This window comes from Ornithorhynchus anatinus, chromosome 19 (genome assembly GCF_004115215.2).
Source record: "Ornithorhynchus anatinus isolate Pmale09 chromosome 19, mOrnAna1.pri.v4, whole genome shotgun sequence".
Taxonomy (NCBI): Eukaryota; Metazoa; Chordata; class Mammalia; order Monotremata; family Ornithorhynchidae; genus Ornithorhynchus; species Ornithorhynchus anatinus.
The window spans coordinates 27,529,303-27,547,870 of record NC_041746.1 but is presented as its reverse complement, the minus strand read 5'-3'; the positions used below and the strand labels follow the sequence as shown (position 1 = coordinate 27,547,870).

Genomic DNA, 18,568 nt, shown 5'->3' with positions numbered 1-18,568 from the left:
CTAAAGTACACCGAACGGGACTACATTGGCTCGTCATCACTTGACTCCAGTGTTGAAAGAGGAAAAGCAAGATGAAACAGGGCAGATCAACTTGGACACTGCAAGGCACCGGGAGCCTGCGACTAAACAGCTAGTGGAGTCTCCCCCCACCCCACCATAAGGTCACTGGTTCAAATTCAATTAAGTTAGTGGTGACTAGAGAATACCAAAGGCCATTTAGTCCCGGGTGTTAAGTTAATGTGCAGCCACGATATAGTGTTCTGAATAGGTAGATTGAAAGATCACATTTGTCATTCTCGCTGGTTCTCTCAAGAGAAAGGGAGGAGGGCTGCCAAGATAAGTAATTTTCTCCCTTAAGGTGATTCCTGTGGAATGATTGCTGGGGACACTGGAGAAAATCTTTTCTTACTATAGCTTCCTGCAGGGGGTGAGAGGAATGGAGTATATGTGTGTGTTTGGTGGGGGGTGGAGGGCCGGCGGTGGCATTGGTGTGGCGGGGTGGGGGGGGAAGGGTGTTTCAGCCTGAAGGCCTGTTAATTTAGCATGCTTGAAAAAACATACACCCAGCTACGCACACACAAACACACACAGTCATATACACACACAGGAGCTCTGAATTTCCCAAAGGATATGTTCTCCTCTTTTCCGGTGACCAGGTTGTTCACTAGCAGTGATGAAATATCAGGTCAGAAGTCACATTTTGGCTCCATTACAAGCATTATTCTTGAACTCTAAAATGGGAAAGCAGCCCTCCTCACCACCTGTCATCCTCTAACTTTGTTCCACTGGCAGCAGACAGAACAGCAGTGAAAACCCCTAAAGGCTGATGGAGATTTGGGGTTGGTTGAATGCTTAATCGCTGACTCCAGCACAGGTCATCTGAAACGGCTCTTCAGCAAATGGACTTTCAGTTTCCATTTGGAGTCACTGGATTTGGTGAAGAAGCTGAAGGTTAGAGAGTGTTAATCAGAAGAGATTTTTTTTTGAATGATCTAGGAAAAATCTGAGAAGATAAAATTGTTCTTGGTGAAGCATAGTGTGGACTGTCCGCAAGAAGGCAGGGTGGACATGGAAGAATATTTTCAGAATTCAGGTAGGAAATTCCCACTGAGTTCAAAGATGATAAATTACTTTCCAGAGCCTATTTGTTTTAACCGCTGGACTAGCGGAGAGGGTAAGGTGGAGGGAGTTGCAGGCTAGAGCCTCACTACGGGGAAAACGTGCGTTGGAGCGGAAGTGCCTCTTTCAGCCAGCCACATTTGTAAAATGTGCTGTGATCTTCAGGATACTGGGTAACTGCTACACTCACACTAGTAATCCAAGTTCATCTATATGATAGGTGGTAGGTGGCCTGGAAATCCAGCCTGATCCTGAAGCTATGTTAAAACCTGAAAGGCCTCTTGGGGGACAGCACCCAGCAAACTCTTTGTCCTGGCAACCAGGAAGGAAAGGCTGACTTCCCCGCTACCTGCCTCTCTTGCGACTTATAGTGCCAGAGCAGCAGGAGATTGAGGTATTCTTCATCTTGTTCACAGAGCCAGCACTGACAGAGAGACTGATGGTCTTAGAGGACAGCTTCTGAGAAAGATCATGGCTGGGCAAGACCTTAAAGTGGCCCCTGCTGACTGAAATTGACAAGTGGGGTGGACAGAATGAGGATGGGAGGACAGAGAGTAGAAGATGAGAGGTGGAGCTGGGCTGGAGACCCTGACCCACTGAGGCTTGGCTATGGGGGAAAGGGGAGAGGGGTTTGGTGTAGTTGTGGATGGCTACCTCCCCTCCTTCCTCTCTACACACACACACACACACACACACACACACACACACAGCCACTGAGGGCACAAAGCACTAGACCCCTTTGCCGACCTTTTTGCAAAGATAGATGTTCCTTACAGGATGCACATTATTTAATGGCACCATAAGGTCACATTGAAAGGTTCTTTGTGGAAATCTGCAGAACCCTGAGAACACCACCTGGGAAACCTCTTATGCCCTCTCTGACTCCAAAGCCACTGTGTTCACCCCTTGGGGTCTTTGTAAATAGAGGTGCTTCTCCGTTGAGGCAGGAACTGAGGCAGAGGGAGGCCAGGTCCTTCAAATCAAAATACTGTGCATATAGGTGTCGGGTGCGGTGTCATAAAGGCACTGGCTGCAGAATCAATACCATTCAAAGGAGAGAGACCAGCTGAAAACCAGACTGTCCAGTGCAGAACAGGATGATTGGAGATGGACAGATGTGGGCAAAGCTGCTCGCACATGCACGAACACACACACACACACACACACACCCAGGTCTCTGGGTCAGATGGACCTTAACTTTGGTTTCCGTTAAAAAGTCTTCCCATGAGAGGCTGGTTTTAGGGTGCAGGGGGTGCTGGATTGGGGGGACCAGGCATAGAGTAACTGGGGAACTGGATTGAGAGACGTGGGGGACAGTTTGGGGCTGGGGGGAGGGAACGAATGGATTGGGGGCTGGGGAGGGGACTGTGAGACAGGGGTTGTTTGAAGCCGGACAGCATTCCGTCTATTTAAAAAAAAAGATGGAAAGATGAAAATTGGGCGGTGGCTGAAGAGCCCTTGAGCTCGAAAGCCCTTGTCAGCGGAAAGGGGCCGCTCCTGTCCTTGAAGAGCAGTGGCCGGGACCCTGCACTGACCTCTTCCTCTCCTCTCCCCGCGGACCCCAGAGTCCCTCGAAGGACCAGAGCTGCTGCAGGACAGAGGGGTGCGGGAGTTGGAGGGAGGGCATGATCCCCTGTTGTGTGATAAATTTGGGGTGGGGGCTAGCGGGAGCGCACAGAGCCAGGGCGCCCAGCCCTGGTTGGACTCGAGGACAAATTGTTTGTGGGTGGGCACAGCCACTCAGGAGGGCATCCGGGTGGCCAGGGGCAGCCCCAGGTAGCCACCAGCCCCGGCCCCCTCCTTCCCATCCAAGAGGACCGGTGGAGCATCCCAAAGGGCATGGTGGAGGGGGAATGGCCCGGGATAGAACTGGGGGTCGCCCCGGGAGAAAGAGGAGGAAGGAGGTGGCACTGAGGGAGCTGGTGCCCCTGGCTTCTTCCTAGGGTCCTGCCCAGCAGGTGCTCTTGGCAGAAGGGAAGTTTGGAGAGGCAGCCTTGCGTCCTAGCACTCCCTCTTCCCTCTCCAGTCCTGCCCCTGCCCTGCACCATGCCAGACCCCTCCAGCCCTTTCCCTTGCCCCCTTTTCTGCCCCCTTTTCTGCCCCAACCCTAGCCACAGAGGTCCCCTGGAGATGCTTGTGCTGCTGCCAGGGCCAGGACAAAGGCTCGTTTAGCACGTGATGGGCCCCGAGCTTCATAAATGGGGATGGGGGGAGAAGGAGGGAGAGAGCCAGACAGGGGTCCACATCCCATCCCACCCGGGCCCGGGGGAGGGGGAGTAGGACGAGCTGACCGGTGGGCGAGAGGAGGGGGGAACTGGGTAGCCCCACAGGGGGACCAGGAGGGGACCGGCAGTCTGGGGGTTGCGAGGGCCAAGAAAAGATTGGGACACGGGCGGGGGACAGCTCCCCTTTTTTTGCACCTCCCTTAACCGGGAGTCTGGGGCAGGTCCTTGAAGGGGGGCGATCAAACAGGGGGAAAAATCTCCAGCGCAATCAGATACCAACTGACTGGCAGACAGGCAGAGACTCTCCAGTCCCCTTCCCTCATTTCCACGCCCTTCCTCCTCCTTCCACCTCCTTCTTTCTCTTTTCCTTTTTTTCCCTCTTCCTCCCTCCTCTAGCTCCTTTCCCATCTCCTCCTTTCCCTCCTCTTCTCCATCTCCACCTCCTCTTCCCATCTTCTCCTTTCTCCCTCCCCATCTCCACCTCCTCCTCCACTGCCTGCTCCTCCTGCCTCCTTCCCCTTGTCCTTCTCCTCTTCTCCCTGATTCTCCTCCCTCCCCATCTCCCCCCTTTTTTTTCCCTTCCCCTCGTGGCCCTGGGTTCCCTCTTTTCCTGGTCGGGGAGGGGCGGGACGAGGCGGGGCGACTCTGGATCCCTGCGGGAAGGGTTGGCTGGAGTCCCCCCTTGGAGAGGCTATTTCATTTCAGCTGAGAGCGCAGGAAGCATCGAGGCTACCATCTCCACCCAGCCAGGACCGGGCGATGTGAAGGGTAAGGCAGATCCATCAGGATACTTTTCCATCCTCCTTGGAAGTGGGATGGGGGAACGTCTAAACTCGCCTTCTCTCCCTTGTCAGAGCTTCAAGCTCCCAGGTGTCTCCCAGACGACTGGCTACCTATTCCAGCATCCCTTTCTGGCAGGGAGCTCTCTTTTTTTAGGATGGAGATGTCCTGGTACCTCTTCATTAAGACTTTATTCGGGGCGGGTGTGTCTGTGGGAGTCTGTGTGTATTTTCCACGCAAGCATCGGATGGAGCTGGTGTGTGTGGAGCTGGTGTGTGCTGTAAGTGTTTGAAATATGTCCTGGAGCCCACAGGCGTTTGTATCTGTGTATCTATAACAACAGGGAAGAGCACGCCTTTTTTTTTCCCAAAAGAAATAGCCCGGTGCCTGCACCAAACCTAGAATAATACATTAAACCCCTCGCCCAGAATACAAATTAAAACCATAAACTTTCAGGACAGCAGAATGTGAATTCCCTTATTAGAGCCAAAACAAATTCTGTGCATTGAACCAAAACAGAAGCTCTAATGCGTTAGGACTCGGTTAAAGAACTAACCCTTAATTGAACAAGTTGTTGAAAGGATTTTTCTGTCTGGGTGCTGAAGCTAAGACCTTTAAATCTTTTTAGTTTCTTGTCGAGATAGGCTGCATCCTGGATGAAATCGTAGTGTTATATGTTGGGAGAAATAACAATGAAAAATAAAGGTAGTGAGATCAATCGATAGCTTCTGAGCAATATTTGCCCCAACTACCAAAGTAAGAAATTTAGAAAGTAAAAATAGGTAAGGTGGTTATTATTATTAGTATTATTATTAGTATTATTATTATTTTATTATCCAGCTTTACCTTGTTCCTCTCAGGTGGTCAGTTGCCTTGCTTTTGTGGGTTTTTGTTTTTCTTTTAACCTCAGGCATTTTATGCAGGACAGAGTTTATGATGTAAACTGCTCAGTACCATTGCTTTCCTAAACTACTGAATTTTGAACAATGGAGGGAAAAAAAAGCTAGTTTCTGAGAAGCCTTGTGCCCTTTAAGGACTGTGGTGTCACAGTTAATATTAATCTATTTTCCTGTACACCGAGAAGCTCAGAGCAGCCAACCTCTTAGGCTCCCATAGGACTTCTCTGATATAAAGTGTTCCTCTTCTAATCCCAACCTACTGGCGATTTACAATGGAAGACATTCTTATTGATTTTCTCTGTACCTTGTTTTTTTTCTTTGTACCTTTCTTCTCCTCCCAAACTCAGGGAAGAGCAATTTTATCTTAAATACAAGTCCATTTGTAGTTCCAAATGAATTAATTAAATTCAACACCTTGGTAGTTAGAAGGTCTAACTAAAACTTGGACCATCCATGTTTAAAAAAAAAAAAATCCCCAGTTGGGTGAGAGGTGAAAACTTTGTTAGGTTTAATTTTCAATTTGCTTGGGCATTTTAGAAAATATTTATCAGTGAATAGGATTTGTCGTAAATGAATTCTTTTTGTTTCAAAGATACCTACAATTTCTACATGGAGAACCCTCCTGGCTGAGGTATGTATCATGCCTGTAATAGGAGAGATGTCTCTAGTCTGTCTTCCTTTGACTCAATCTGGGCGAAATGGTGCCAGAAGATGGAACCCTACAGTTTTCCCTTTTGAGTAAAAATATTGTATTTTTACACTCAAATGCAGGAAGACAGATTGAATGTTTTTGTCAAACAATTTTAATGTTAGAGAGGGTATTTGGGAAATACAAAGGCCCTACTCCAGGTGATTCAGCTCTGAAAATAAAACTTATGCATCTGCATTTGAAAGAAATTAAAATGATTTGTAGTTTTAAGTACGTTTTTAAAAATAGGTCTTTTGTATACATTTGGGGTTTGCTCTATATATGTTATCTGCTATTTTCATTTTTTTATTGTTCTCCGTTTTCTGGTGAAATATGTTTCTCTCTCTGTGATGCGTGTGGTATTGCTCTTCTCATTTAACAAGCTTAGTTGTAGGATCAGTGTGTTCTTTCTGGCATTTCAAAATGTTCCAATAATGAAACTGTTAAATGTTCCCAGGATGAAACTGGTAAAAATGAAATTCTCCAAAAGAGACTTGTTATTGCTAGCACGCAATATACAAACAAATCAGAAACTCTTTCAAGAGGTTTACCTTTGTGTTCAAAGAAAGAGTTTCACAGATTATTATGCTGAGGGTAAATATTTAATGCCCATATCTGGTCATTAAATTATGTTTTGAAAGAAAGCATGAGACAAACTTTTAGCAAATGATTTTCAAGAAGATTCTGTGATATTTATTTGCTATGGGTTAGAATTAACACCAAAACGACTGATAATTTAGGCATGTTCCCCATTTCAAGATATCTTAGCTTTTGGAAGGGAAAAAATCAAAACTCTTTTCTGTTTAAAATTATCTGTTTTGAAATAGAACTTAGAAGAACAGGTACAGTTTACAGTGCTTTCATCAAAAGAAGCTGAGCAGGCAAAGAACAAGATTGTTCCCCATCACCAGCTATCCAGGAATGTTGCAGAAATAGACAAAAATTAATTGAATTTAAAATACTTAGCATATGGTGAAGAAAAGCAGGGTTTGATTGTGGTTGCTTGCATGGGGTTAGTACGACTGTATCTGTTTCGGGGGGCGGGCGGAGGTTAGAGTCTGTTCTTTGGATAATTATGTTAGTTCGGTTACATCAAGAACACAGATGCGAGCTTCCCTGTTTCATTAAAGGGATGGCATGTTTAAACCAAAGTAAAACTGACTTTTTCTCTTTCTGGGTTCCCTGTTTTCTAATTGAGAAGACAGATACCTAACTCCTGAATTCTTTTCTTTTTTAATTCTTTCACTTTAATTCCTTTGGCTCTTTGATGTAGCCTAGATTTTACAGAATTTGAAATCTGGAATAAAACAGATAATTTCACTATTTCCTTATTGATTGTCTACATTTTAAGAGATTGTTGACTCTTTTTACATATTGAGTTGATATTGGTAGAGGTGAAAAAGCAAGAGGAAGTCCAAACCAATCAATGCGCTTATTGTTCCTATTGAGATTTCTCCCCCACCCCAAAATTTCATGCGTTTCCTGAAAATACAAGTTTCAGGTCTACTTTGACTTATCTCATTCTTTTTTTTATAAGTTGTTAATTTGGATATTTAGACAGTAGCCCAGTGCACTTTAACAAACATCACTTTCATGACCTTCTATTGCAGTTCAGACAGAGTTATGCTTTGATATCAGTGTAATTCATTTTTGCCCATATTATGTGAGATTACATTATCCTTATGAAATAGTATAGGTCTTTGTAGATGTCAGCCAGAGTTTCCAAAGCATAAGACTAATGGAAATCATAAAGGTTATCCAGATGACGTATTAATCTTTGATGTTCTATGCCATTTTACAACAGATCCCCATTTGGGAAAGTTATCACTTCCAAAATGAGAAAAATAGATCGCCTTCTGTAAAATTTGAATGGGTCCTGCTGATTTTAAACCTGTCCTGTAAATGACTCGAATACTGGGGATCTGGCTCTGCTTACAGCAGCTGTGCAGATGGACACTGAGAAGTCCTGGCTGAGGGAAACAGCCCCCCCATTTAATCATAACAAGACTGTTCATGTTTTCCGGTGTATGTGAAAATCCAGGCTAGGCCCTTGGCTTCAAAGATAATTTTGCAAATGTGCCAAAATGGGCAATGATGGCATTCTATTATTCATTTAATGTCTAACCCTAATGGGATTTCACACCATCATCTTTTCAAGATTTGTCCTCTTTTTTTGCTGCATTTGGAGACCCATAGCAACAGACTGGTATAAGGAGAACAGAACAGATTACCTTGCCCCAGCAAGATCATATTTACACAGTAATGTTCAGGATAGTTATGATATGACAATATCAAGTTTCCAGGATAAACACATCTATAGGGAAAGGGTAACTTTTCTGTGCTTCCCCGTCACCACCTCTCTTAATCATGTTGGGAGGGATAGTTAGGTAGAATTGCATTAAGATAAACCAGTCACCCTGCAACTGGCTCTCCCTGATAATAGGTGGGTTTGCCACAGATCAGTACTTATAGGTTAAAACCATTTCCTTAGAGTGATCGAAATGATCCCACCTTCTTTTTAAAAGCAGTTTTTTTTCCAAGATGAGTCTTTATGAAAGTTGCCTTTCTTTCGTGAACAGCGTCACGAGCCTTGAGCTAGAGTGCATTCCATTATCCACATTTTCAAGGGCAATGTGAACAAAGCAGAATTGCCTTTTTGATTCAGGTTTCCACATGGATATTGTATATGCAAACATTTATCCTCAATTTCTCATTATGGTGCACTGTATGATTTTATCCTGCTTATACAACTTGATGTCAAACTATTAAACCCAAACTTGCTTTGATTTGCCTTATTATTAGGCTCCCAGTTGTGCCAGACGAGTCTAAAGTTCCTGGATTTGGCCTAATTTACTATCGGTGAGCCTCTATTTCCAAGTAGCTTGACAGCATTGTTTACTCACTAAACGTGAGGGAGTGCTCAGTGTGGAGAAGCAGCAGTCGTTAGGGGGAATACTACAAATTCTAGTTTAGCCCCAGCTGGAGGAATTTTCACACCTGCACTTTAGGAAAGCTTTCAAAGTCTTTTCCCCCTTCTGTGAATATGTGAAATGTGTCCCATATAGCTCGGAATCATTATTTTTAGCCAGCATGTTCTCCTTGTAACACAATGCACTACTGCAGCCCATGAGGCATCTCCAAAACCCAAACGGAGTTGGGGTTTGAGAATGCCAAAAAAGGAGGTGAGTGGGATTCTAGATTCCAGAACAGGTATCGGATGCTTTCAGGGAGAGCGTCTCAGTTTGTTGTCGATTATTCCCCCCCATCCTTCTCAGCTGTCATAGTCAGTTACTGGAAAGAGAAGTTCAAATTGGCCAATCCCAAAACACAGGCTTGTAAGTCTTGCCTTGACTGCTTGAAGGACGTCCGTTCTTAGATCACATTTTCCAGAGCAAAATTGAATTTTTGTCTCTTTATTATTGCAAATAAAGTACCCAATAGTTTCTTAAACTGGACATATTTTTGCATTTTGTTTTTTTGACATTCTTAGCAAATTCCATGCTACTCTTTTTAAAAAGAAAAGCAAAGGCATATTTCAAAGACGTTCACCCTTGCCAAGACAATCTGGTGTAGTGGCTTAATATGCTGGCAAATACTTCAGGAAGTTGTTTGTGTATGTCAGAGTAATATATCTGAATTCCATTATAATCCTAATATAACTATGAAGTACCTTACATTTAAATTACTAAGTCAGAGCTCCAAAAATGCAAATAAGGCACTTTTCCCCTCCTACTTCTGTCCTCCCCCCATTCCTTTTTTTTGGCTATAAAAGGAAAGAGGAATAAATTTGAGTTTTCCTTCTGCCAAGGTTATAATAATTATAACGATACTTTGCTTTTTTTGTAAAGTGCTCTTGTTTTTCCAGAGCACTTTCACATCAATTATTTCCTTTTATCTTCCCAACCCCCCTGTGAGGCAGGGAAAGGCAGATATCATTATGCCCATTTTACAGATGAAGAAACCGAGGTCCACAGAGGTTAAGAGAGGTCCACGGGGGAAGCAGCATGGCATAGTGGATGGAGCATGGGCCTGAGAGTCAGAAGGACAGGGGCTCTAATCCAGGTTCCCCCACTTGTCTGCTGTGTGACTCTGGGCAAGTCACTTCGCTTCTCTATGCCTCTTGACCTCATCTGAAAAATGAGGATTGAGACTGTGAGCCCCATGTAGGACAAGGACTATATCCAACTTGATTTGCTTATATCCACCTCAGCACTTAGCACAGTGCCTGCCATGTAGTAAGCGCTTAACAAATTCCATAATTACTATTACTATTATCATTATTATGTGACTTTCCATGGTCACAGAGCAGGCCAATAGGCAGAGCTGTTAACGCTAATATAGTAAGAGAATGGGGGTAAACTTGTTATGGGCAGGGAGCAAGTCCGCTACTTCTGTTGTACTCTCCCAAGTGCTTAGTACAGTACTCTGCACGTAGTAAGCACTCAATAAATGCCATTAATTGAGTGATGAAAAGAAAGGCTATCACAATGCAGAATGTAGCATCAGCAGGCTCACCAGCCTTTCGAAAACAGCACCATTTAAGCCTTCTGTCTTTTACGCCCCATTTCTCTGTCCTTGTTTTTCAACTCTGCTGGTCTTAAAAACAAGTCTTATTTGATCAGTGTTAAGTCTCAGTAGCATGAAATTTCCTCTAAAGTATTTTGAGGCGATATTGGCTACATAAACCATATTTCCAAAACAGTTCCAATTTAAACTATACAAACGTTACCAGAAATTTTCATGGGTTGAGATTTGTGCCTATAAAGGTAATCAAAAAAGTAGGTGTGTAGCAAAGTGTGACTAGCCTCACCAACTGTAATTTGGTCAGGCATTTGTTGTTTGTGCGCATGCACACGCGCACGCGCACGCTCACACACACACACACACACACACACACACAGCTTATCGTGCAGAAGAAATTAGCTGTGTGCAACTTCTTGAATAAAGGAGGAAGGCCATTTTTGAAAATGGCCCACCATTTCACTTCTAATTTCTATATCCTTAGGATAGGGAAGTCTAGGATTCTTTTTAAGTGATCCTAGTTCACTACTGAAGAAATTGATGATTAACTAGAATAATTTTCCATTTGCTTCTATCTGCTAATTGGTTAAGTCCTTAAGAAGAAGGAAATTCTGCTTCAATACACATGTGCAGATTCTTTGACGTCACATCCCTACTCTCCCTAAGGCAGGTATGTTCAAGGCTATACTTCTCAACCTGTGGCTTGTTCACCCCAAGCCCACAATTAACCTGGACACCTCTGAACTTAACCTGTTGAACCTCATTCTAATAGGTTTGCAGTTCCAATCTAATTTGGAATTGTATTCTGCTCAATAGATGTTCAGAAACTCCATTTCAGCACCTTATCAAATTCAACGTATGTCTGTATGCTTATTCCCTTATTAAACCCTCTTTTCCCCTACTCCCTCTCCTTTCTGCAACACCTATGCACTTATAACTGTATCCTTTAAGCCCTTGATAGTTACCTCACACAGCCTCACAACATTTATGTTCACATCCCCTCCAGACTGAAAGATTCTGTGGGCAAGGGAACGTGTACTGTACTGAACTGTATTGTATGCTCCCAGGTGCTTATTAGTACAGAGCTCTGCACACAGTAAGTGCTCAGTAAATACAATTCATTGTTTATATGCATAATTTATTTATATTAATGTCTGTTTCCCCCCGGCCTGTAAGCTTTTTGTGGACGAGGGAATGTGTCTACCAACTCTTCTGCATTGTACTTTCCCAAATGGATGGCGTGGCTTAGTGGAAAGAGCATGGGCTTGGGAGTCAGATGGTCATGGGTTCTAGTCCCAACTCCACCACTTGTCTGCTGTGTTACCTTGGGCAAGTCACTTAATTTCTCTGTGCCTCACTGACCTCGTCTGTCAAATGGGGATGAAGGCTGTGAGCCCCATGAGGGACAACCTAATTACCTTGTATCTCCCCCAGCGCTTAGAACATTGCTTGGCACATAGTAAGCACTCAAAAAATACCAACATTATTATTATTAATAATAATAATAAATACTATTGATTGATTTATAGGGGAAAAAACTAGGCAAGGTGAACCTGTTTGATTGGATACAAATGGACCTTGTTAAAAACAGAACCCAAAACTGATTATTTCCTGAGGTTTGAAAAAGTTCAGTTAACTTTATTCTAACTGACAAATGGCAGAGTATAGAATGTTCTAATTGAACATACATAGGCTGTCAAAGCTATTGTGGGTAAGAAGTAAAGTGTATATATTTTTTTTAAATCACCCAACTCTCACATATTTTGTTAGTCCCCAAATGTTTTTCGAACTGCAAGATTCATAATGTGGTTAAGCATCTGCACCAATGGCTTAAGCCCTCTTATTCTGACTCTTCTTAGTTTATTTGATTAATAGCAGAAAAAACTTTATTTTCCCACAATAATACAATAATTAACAGTATAATGAATTTTGGGACCATCTTCCCTTTCTTTCCCTTAATTTGGAATTTTAATATGAAAATGCAAATGTTTCATAAATTAGAAATGAACAAGTTGTGTTAAAGGTATCTGGTTTGGGTTTCTTAGCTCTGCTCCTACAAGCCCTCAATTTTGAAATAAGAATCTCTTAGCTTCCAAAAATAGGATTCCTTGTTCCTTTTTGAGGCAGGGTTCCAAATATTCATTTATTTATTTTTCTCAGTGTATTTTAAAACACTGATTTTTCTGCAATGGAGAAACAATTTGAAATTGACTCACAGGAGAATCAGTAACTCGCTTTCCTCCCCCAAAATGTTTGCGTTTTCTCATTTGGGATAAAATTAATTCCATTGTTAAATATATCAGTTAGTGTACAAAAGGATAAATGGCTGAACAAAATGAACAAAATAAACCAGAAGCCATGTCCACTGAATGAAAAACAAATTGGTCATTTGGATTTGTGAATCCACTCCATCTAGTGGCTGACATTTTCTACATCTTCTCTAGTGTCAGTGAAATGTCACTTGTTTGTGGAATAGAACTCGTTCCGGAAAGAGAGACGAGGACTAAAATCATCATTTGGGGGAAGAAGGAGGAGGATCTTATGCACTAAATTTGGAGTTAATTGGGTATCATTAGTACATAATGAGAATTATACACTCCGCTTTGTCGCTGGAACCAAGACGACATAGCTGGATTAAATTGAATAAATATGGAGGACATACTTGGATAAACTTGGTGGTCCCATAATAGCAACATTCTCCTCTCTGATGATGTCACATAGTCATCATATTCCAGCTTCTTTCCTGTTTAAAGTGAGGCAAAAGATTCTGAATTTAATTATCTTGAGTTAAGTATGTGCCTAAGAAATTATGGAATTAAATCCATTATAATTTCATTAATTGGTTAATTAATGCTCTCTCACTTACCTCCTTCCACCCATCAGGAAAGAACAGGCTGTTCTGCTGGAGGGGAGAAGGAGTCCTCTTCCTCCCCTTCCACTTCCCCATCCAGTAACAGTGTGGCCCAGTGGAAAGGGCAGAGGCCTGGAAATCAAAGGACTTTGGTTCTAATCCCTGCTCTGCCATTTGCCTGCTGCATTACACTGGACAAATTATTTACAGTTTCCTCATCTGTAAAATGTGGATTTAATACCTGTTTTCCTTCTTCCTTAGACTATGAGCCCCATGAAAGACAAGGACAGTATCTGATCTGATTGAACTGTATCTAACCTAGCTCCAAGTACCGAGATTGGCATATAGTAAGTCCTTAACAAATGCTATTATTATTAGCAGCTTGGTACTGTTATTCTGGGTGTCCCCCAGGGTATCTGAATGTGAAGGTTTGGACTGGGAGTGGAGCCAGGTGATGCTGTTATAGTGATTCTGCCTTCTGTGCAACACCCACTGAGAAGCCTCCTGTCAATGACTCCTCTCTGACTCCAGGTGAGAATATGGGAATGACGATGATGATGATTGTGGTATTTGTTAAGAGCTTACTGTGTGCCAAGCACACAGTAATAAGCACGGAGGTTGTTACAAGGTAATCAGGTCAGACACAGTCCTTGTCCCCCATAGGGCTCACATAGGAGGGAGAATGGGTATTGATTCTCCATTTGGCAGATGAGAAAACTGAGATGGTTTCCCCAAGGTCACACAGCAGACAAGTGGCAGAGCCAGGATTAGAACCTAGCTCCTCTGACTCCCAGGCCTGTGCTCTTTCCCCTAGGCCATGTTATTCTTTCTACTAGGCCATGATTGAAGGCAGGCAGGCCCAGATGGTGAGTTGCTAACATTCCTCCAGGCTTGTGGAGGAGAACTGTGCTGAGTAACACTAAATGAACAAGAGATACAGCCTCGCCTGGTTCACAGAATTTCTAAATCTACTGCAAGAAGGCCAGCTAAGTGTCTCTGTTTGATCCAGCACTATACCTCATACCCATTTTTTTCTGGTATTAGTTAAGGGCTTACTAGATACAAGCTAATCAGGTTGAGCACAGTCCATGCCTCACATGGCCCTCACAGTCTTACATCCATTTTACAGATGAGGTAACTGAGGCACAGAGAAGTTAAGTGACAACAGACAAGTGGCAGATCTGGGATTTATTCTAGATCCTTCTGATTCCCCGGCCCATGCTGTAGCCAACAGACCACACTGTCTCTACCCATCCAGAAAAATACCACTTGAAGGAGATGATTGAAGTATTACTGGAATTTTTTAAAGATCTCTTCCTTGGAATGAGGTTGGGGCCTTATTTATCCTTCAGATGGGCTGGGGTCACCGTGTATGGGTCTTCATACATTCTTCTTGGTTTCGTTTCCATTTGTGTAGCGATCTATCTCTAGGCCCCGGTGGATACCACTGGTGCATGTTCCAGAACATGTCCTGTATTTTGACTCTAGGCTGTGATGGAAGTCATGAGGCCCTGTAAGGTGTAGATATTGTATTCCTTGTTTTGCTGCAAGAAGGTATTTAATCTTGGAGCCATTCTCAACAAACCAATTACATTGTCGTCGGCTGGCAGTGTCTGTATTCCTTAAAGACTTTCTGGGAGACAGTACCTCAGAGAGCCCCCTGCTAGTCGGTACTTGAGGACAGGGATCATATCTACTAATTCTACTATCCCAAAAGCTTAGTACTGTGCTCGGGACATGATAGATGCTCAATAAATGATATTGATTGACTCATTAGTTCTGCTTTCAGTGACATAACTTCTTCGTCTGCTAGAGTAGCTTTGATTACTGGTGTTTCCTGCTGCAAAATTTTGGTAAAGCAGGACCAAAATAGCCTTTGACCCAGGCCACCTCATCTAGAGGTATTACCCACCCCTCCCCCTATAAAATGGACACCTCCTACCTGGCCCTGGAGTCCCAAAGCAGGGTGACCCCACTTGCTCCCCCTTGTAGGTGGGGTGTGGTGGTATTCACTCACATATTTCACTGTGGACTCCTTGTTAATGGTATTTGTTAAGCACTTACTAGGTGGCAGGCACTGTACTAAGCCCTGGAGTAGATACAAATTAATTGGGTTGGAACCCGATCCCTGTCCCACATGGGGCTCATGGCCTTAAGCCCCATTTTACAGATGAGGAAACTGAGGCCCAGAGAAGTGAAGCGATTTGCCCAGGGTCAAACAACAGACAAGTGGTGGAACCAGGATTAAAACCCAGGTTGTTCCAACCCTCAGGCCTGTGCTGTATTTACTAGGATATGTTGCTTCTCAGTCTTCCCAGAACCACTGACCCAGGTCTAAGTCAGAGTGCACAGATTTGAATTTCAGTTACAAACCAGCTATTGTGCAGCATGTGGAGAATCACGTGCCAATCATGGCACGGAAGCTTACTATTATTTGCTCAATCAGTGATGCCTTGGAGAATTCAGAGGCAGAACCTGCACACAGATCCAGAACAGCTCCTCCCCAGTGCCTCTGCTTGTTGGCAAATACAGGACCAATTTTAGAATGATTTATGCTAATGTTTAATTTGTGCCTGGCTTTGCCAAATCTGAGTTCTAGCAAATCCAGGTTTGGTGGCTTGTTAACCCTGGTACCTCTGGAGTTAGGACTCCATAGCCCTGGTTTCTCTAGGCTTCATGGCTCTATAACTCTGACACTACTGGACTTGGCATTTTAATTACAAAAGTAAAAGTGAAATCTACATTTTAGATTTTTAAACACCCAACCAATATTATACGAATAAACTTGTTAAGAGTCAGTGTGTGGCGATATCATTGCCACTGGTAAAAAGTAACAATTCCACCCAACATTTGAAATTACTACAGATTTTAAATGTATAATTGCATACTTTCTTGAGCTCTGGACTCATAAATTAAGGAGTACTTTGTGATCAAAAAGTCTTATCATGGGAGAAAAATGTGAAGATGTGGAAATTAGATATTTTGGGTTTGGTTATGAATTCCAGAGATTTTGGTCCTAAGAATTCATAATGGGTTTCAATGTCCTTGTGAAGATTCTTGCTTGTGACTTCTTTAAGACGGTGATTGATGTTGGTATCTTTGAAATCCTGTGGCATTTCCTTAGAGTTCCATATGTTAAGAAGAGCCTGGGCAGACGTCTGAGCAGAACATCCCCTTCCTGTTCGTAAATCTCAGCTTGTGTCTTTATTCCCCAGGAGTTTAACATTCAACCGTCTGGATGGTTTGGGTGCAGCTTTTGTGATGCATTGGTTTAACCGTGAAGTAAAGTTTCCAACGAACCATGTGATGGTCAGTCTGGCAGTTGGCACCGCTCCTGGAAGCAATAACATGAAAATCCTTCCGGTCTCACTCTCAGAAGATGGAGTAATCAATAAGATGCTCCTGCAGTTGAGGGCACAACAGGCCTGCTATGGAGGGTATCCAGAGGTCAATCAATCAGTGGTACTTATTGAGGGCTTGCTGTCCAGAGATATTATAAAGACTCATAGATATAAGCTTCCCAATCAGTCATTTACTTGCCTCAAACCTCCTAATGCTGCCTAAAAGCCTGGGGGAGCATATAAAGCTCCTTTCCTTAAAACAAGAGTACTATGCTAAAATCCCTAAATCAAGGAGGACAAAGGAAGAAAGTATTTATAAGAATCTAGATAGACTTAATAAAGCCATGCTGCGATCTATCAAATTGATGATCATGAGAGAATTCACTACATATATATGTAGGGTTGCTGAAATGTGGAGAAAACACTTTCGACCTCATGGGGTTGGAAAGTGAGCTGGCAAAGGCTGTCTCCTTTTTAGAAAATATTTTAAACATCAGCAGATTATTACCAACAAGAGAAAGCACCAAATAAGAGAAAACTTCTTAGATTCACCCAAGCTCAAAACTGTAGAAAGCAGGACATTATAATGAAATCTTACTGTACTTTGTAGCTGGCGAGTTTAAATCCAGAGTATTTCTTGACTGAACACTGAAGAATGTCATTCACCTTAGTCAGGGCTTAGTACCATGCTCGGCACGTAGTAAGTGCTTAACAAATGCCATTATTATTATTATTATTATTGTTCTCCAAGAAACTCAGTGTAACTTCAGACCATAGAGGACGTAATCTCTGCAAATGGAGAATAACATCAAAAAGCTTATTGCGGGGAGGGACCATCTCTATCATCTCTTTTATATCGTACTCTCCCAAGCGTTTAATATGGTGCTCTGCACATAGTAAGTGCTCAATAAATAAAATTGATCGATTGATTGGTAGTCACGTGGCTCATTGGAAAGAGCACGGGCTTTGGAGTCAGGGCTCATGAGTTCGAATCCCACCTCTGCCACTTGTCGGCTGTGTGACTGTGGGCAAGTCACTTAACTTCTCTGTGCCTCAGTTCCCTCATCTGTAAAATGGGGATTAAGACTGTGAGCCCCACGTGGGACAACCTGATTCCCCTATGTCTACCCCAGCGCTTAGAACAGTGCTCGGCACATAGTAAGTGCTTAACAAATACCAACATTAGTCCCATAGATCTTTCCTATACATTTACACCATCCTAGATACGGACTCTGGCAGCCTCTGAAAGGGCTTGGCTACCCTGAAAAATTCATCTAGATCCTTCTCCATCATGATATGACAGGCCACCTCAAGACTTGAATGTCACTGCCTGATCCTTTCCCCATCACCAACAGAGTAAGCAAGGCTGTGTATTTGGTCTGACCCATTCTAAGCAGTCCTGGTTGAGAACTCAAACAGAGAATTTGGAAGCTGGTGTCAGAATACTACTCTGAACCTTTGGGAAATTTGACTCCAAAAGATAGAGTGTATCATTCAATGTCCTTGGTTCTTTCTCCTAAAGGAGCCCCTATGCACCTCACCCTCAGCCCACAGTACTTATGTTCATGCCCATAAATTATTTATTTATATTCATTACCTGTCTCCCCTTCTAAGCTGTAACCTCACTGTGGTCAGGGAATGGGTCTACCAACTCTGTTATATTGTACTCTCCCAAGCATGTAATAATAATAATAATGATGTTGGTATTTGTTAAGTGCTTACTATGTGCAGAGCACTGTTCTAGGCGCTGGGGTAGGTACAGGGTAATCAGGTTGTTCCACGTGAGGCTCACAGTTAATCCCCATTTTACAGATGAGGGAACTGAGGTACAGAGAAGTAAAGTGACTTGCCCACAGTCACACAGCTGACAGTTGGCAGAGCAGGGATTCGAACCCATAATCTGTGGCTCCCAAGCCCGTGCTCTTTCCACTGAGCCACAGTGTTCTGCACACAGTAAGCACTCAAATACCACTGATCGATTGATTGTTAAACTGATGTTGCTCCTGAAGTGTGCATCCATAAGAAGATGTGTAATGATTTTAAACCACATTTCAGAATCAAAAAACTCTTATGAATAGATAGTTAACCTGAAAAGGACCAATATTATGCACTTCATCTTCCGAGCTCTATAGAGCCAAGGATCT

The 18,568-nt window shown here is 43.1% G+C and overlaps 1 protein-coding gene across 4 annotated transcripts in view; it reads left to right on the top strand.

The window, feature by feature from the left end:
- Nucleotides 1–3,860: 3,860 nt before the first annotated feature.
- CNR1 (cannabinoid receptor 1) overlaps nt 3,861–18,568 on the top strand; it is a 31,599-nt gene continuing 16,891 nt past the window's right edge. Inside the window, exons 1-2 of one of the 4 annotated variants that reach the window (XM_029047022.1) lie at nt 3,861–4,112; nt 5,616–5,654. The gene's annotated coding sequence lies outside the window, so the exon portion shown is untranslated. Of the gene's footprint in view, nt 4,113–5,615; nt 5,655–13,390; nt 13,431–13,453; nt 13,615–18,568 lie in introns of those variants that run through there. The other 3 variants (XM_007670747.2, XM_007670749.2, XM_007670748.4) reach the window with 3 other exon arrangements.